We start from the raw sequence: 3,598 nt of genomic DNA, 5'->3' as shown, positions 1-3,598 counted from the left end.
ATGCCTGTACATGCCATGGATCTTTGTGAAAAAATCCTGTGAGGTTTCTATTCAACCACTACCACACCTCAGAAAATTCCTTAAAATTCCAACAGATTGAAGAAATACATTATGGTCCAGACCTACAACACTTATGGTTAAAAACCACTCCAATGAACAACCAAAATAGAGAAATGAGTCATGGAGCAGGTTCTCCAGCCCCTTGTCTTTCTCAGCTGCAGTGGATCTTTACAGTAGCTTTCTGATTCTATTCAATAATGTAGCATGACATAAGAATGCAAGAGTTTTACTGAGTCAGACCATGAGTTCATTGTGTGCTGTGCCACATTCCTGATTGTTGCCAGCAGCAGCTGAACAGCACAACAGGGAAGCAGGGAGTTGCCTTTCCCTGCATCAGAAATGTGCAGCTCAGAGGCTTTCTGAATGAGGAATGTTGTCTTCACATTTAATGGATGCTGATGGTTTCTTCATTGAATTTGTCTAGCTGGTTTTTTAAAGCCATGTGAATACTCAGTATTCACTGCCTCCAGACTCAAGGGGTTACACAGATTATCCATATGGTATGTAAAAACACCTCCACTGTTGAACTTTCCACCTACTGATGTAGGTATGTCTCCTTGATCTTTTAACTACAGGTTTCAGAAACAGTCATATCACGTTAACCCTTTCTGAGCTGTTCCTTATCTTATAAACCTCCCATGCCATGACAGTACTGTTTCTTAAGGCATATAGAACTTTATACACACGCACACTTAACTTGCAAGTGGAAGTGATGAAAGCTTTAGTTTTCTAGCAGGATAAGAGGACATCACTGCCTTCAGACAAAAAAAGCAAAATGAGCATTGGCTAGGAAATGCTTCAACAGTTTTCCTGCCCCATCTCAAGACAGAACTTTATTTCAAACCAACACGTCCTGAATGATGAAGCACTGTTCTTCCAAACTGCATTCTGCAGCCCTGCTCAAACAGGTGATTGTCAGAGAGCTCCTTCCTGTTTTTAGTTTTCTGTACACAACAAATTCCAAAAGGAGGACAACTATTATCACAAGTGTTTGCACAGCATGCTGAGGCAGTGTTTTAAAGGCCACAAACCTTTGCTGCCTTTTTCTGAGACAGGTTATCTCTTCAGCATCCAATGTCAAGAAATGGAGTTGTGAGACTTGAACATGGCCTGGCCTGACAGGTATCCACCAGCTCCTTCAGGTATCAGCATCTTGGGGTTTGATCTTTTGAAAATAAGAAATATATTAACATGAAGTTTTTCATGCATCATAAAGATCATAAAGCTCGTGAGCTGGTGCATGCTTCAGAATTTGCTGCATGGACCTACTTTGTGTGATTAGCAGAAGCCAGTATCTCTTGGGAGAAAACATTGTTGGAGAAGCAGTGCAGAGAAAGGAAAAAATAGGAAACTGTCTGCGGCCAGCCTTGCCAGACAGTATGGATCTGAATTTCAATTCATTGTAAACAAGCAGCCTATCTCCGAGCGTGTCAGCAGTTTTAATGTCATGTCATCCAATCAACACAGGTTGTGTTTAGGGAATCAGAAAACACCTCTGCATTCATGGAAGAGATGTTTTGTCTTTCTTTAGTAATTTCTTCTATTAAACTGTTCCTCACCTGGCATCTTGCTTATGGTAAAGATCAACACCCTCTTCCTGGCGTTGGTGAACAACTCTCAACACCACTCAGCTCACACATGCCTCCAGACGGCTGTAGAGGAAGAGGTGGCAAATCACTTCACAGAAAGCGGTGTTGCTTTTTCTGCAGTGAAGTGTGATGGTACCACCAGTGCACAGGCTTTTTGAGGTGAACTGTTGGTTAGAAATCACAATTTGCATGAAAATACCGAACTAGCTCTTCAGCTGCTTAGGACTGGCAGAGATCCATTTAATTCAACGGAGGCGCGCTAATTTGAACTAAAGAGCTGACCCCCTGTGCCTACCCATATTAAATTATTACTATATTAGACAGATTGCAGATAATTATAATCCTGCATGTTTCAGTTTATTGACACTGTGTCTCTGGGAGCGCTCCCTTAGAGGAATTTAGCCAGTCATCTGCCATTCACTTCAAATGCAGAAACACATACACATGCTTGCAAACCATAACTTGAAAAAAAAAAAAAAAACAAAAACAACAATCCAGAAATAAAAGACTGTAAAGCCACAGCAACTGGCAGAGAACTGTAGGCTGGTCTAATATTTGGTTCTGCTTTCAGCTCATTGTAAAAACATTGCCTACCAAGCTGGCAAGATTTGAATTACTCTTTAAAAGGCAATTCAGATGCTTGCCATGTTTGTGCGAGCAATTGCCTACTGCCAGTGACAAGACGTTCAACCTAGCCTAGGTCCAACTCCATTCTTTCACACTTAAAAATAAAGTTCTTGCATTTATGTAGTTTAACTGCATTTGAAGGATGTCTGCTCTGTAACTATGGAAGTGACCAGAGAGGAAATCAAAACATGTGAACAAAAAGATGTATGAATGTCCAACACTGTGGAAACATATCTATTTGATCTGCAAATCTAGCTGCAACAGAAACCAACTAGGGGAGACTGAAGTTAAGTTGGGAATGTGAAAACATGATGTTAAATGATTGCTAAGTACTTTCCAAAGCAGTATTAACATTAATAATCCCTGCTGGCATTTGGACCTCTGTTGTCACCCCCTCATTTAGGCATCATACCACATATGAAAACTTTTGCTATTTAAGCCAGTTAGTAACATCCTTCCATATTCCCACAAGCACTTTGTAATTTATCATTTAGCAGTCCCAATTCATCTGTTTGCACAATTTTTTAATTTCTTTCATGTATGAATGCCATGCTTTGAAGAAGGCAATAGCCAGAGTCTTTTACAGGTGGTCCAGAGGAGGACCAGATTTCACTAGGCATCTCTCTATGAATCTGTCTTGAACTGTAATGCCATCTCTGTCCAGTCTAGGAACTAGTAGCAATATGGCATTTAAATCCAGGAGTACCATGATGCATTAAAACTGCTGCTGAAGCTAATGGACCCATGTGCAGAGCTGGAATCATAACACTGTGGTCTAAATGTAGTCTAATATGTGGTATATAATCATCGATTAGCATATTTTTGCCTGTACAATACACCGCAGTCCCAAGTAAAGGTACCTAAGTCAACTCAAATACCAACACATTATTTCAGCGATCCATCAAGATAATTGATCCATTTCTCACCTTTAACAAGAAGCCATAGTTACGATATAAATTCTATAGTATCTTGCAACACTGATGATGATAAACATCTAAATTTAGGCACTTAGTCATGAGTAGCTAGCTGCAAGCCTGGTCACTCAAGGCTCTCTCTGAAATGAAGAGGCAGAGAAAGTTAACTCCAGATGCTGATTACTTTGATCTTGCCAAGAAAAAAAGTGCTAGCAGGCAGTTCAGCAAGGTCAAACTGACCTCCAACACACTTGAGGTGCCTTGCTGTACAAGAAGTCTTTGGGGATCACTGGCCAATATAAACAACATGATGAAGCAGCTATATAAGGTAGCAGCAATAACATACCCAATAAGCACCTAGCTTTTCATAGCTGCCAGATTTTGTGTTTATTTTTTCTCACACGCACT

The 3,598-nt window shown here is 40.4% G+C and overlaps 1 long non-coding RNA gene across 2 annotated transcripts; it reads right to left on the bottom strand.

The window, feature by feature from the left end:
• Window positions 1–1,096: 1,096 nt before the first annotated feature.
• On the bottom strand, window positions 1,097–3,327 carry LOC125696005 (uncharacterized). Of its 2 annotated transcripts, none has more exons than XR_007378145.1 (3): window positions 3,203–3,327; window positions 1,620–1,813; window positions 1,097–1,225 (listed from the first exon to the last, which is right to left on the bottom strand). It is a non-coding gene; the product is annotated as an uncharacterized LOC125696005 (long non-coding RNA). The 2 variants fall into 2 exon arrangements; XR_007378144.1 differs by having other exon boundaries at window positions 1,620–1,712.
• Between the last annotated feature and the right edge of the window lie 271 nt (window positions 3,328–3,598).

This window comes from Lagopus muta, chromosome 7, assembly GCF_023343835.1.
Source record: "Lagopus muta isolate bLagMut1 chromosome 7, bLagMut1 primary, whole genome shotgun sequence".
NCBI lineage: Eukaryota > Metazoa > Chordata > Aves > Galliformes > Phasianidae > Lagopus > Lagopus muta.
The sequence above is the reverse complement of the archived record's forward strand: the minus strand, read 5'-3'. Positions and strand labels throughout refer to the sequence as shown.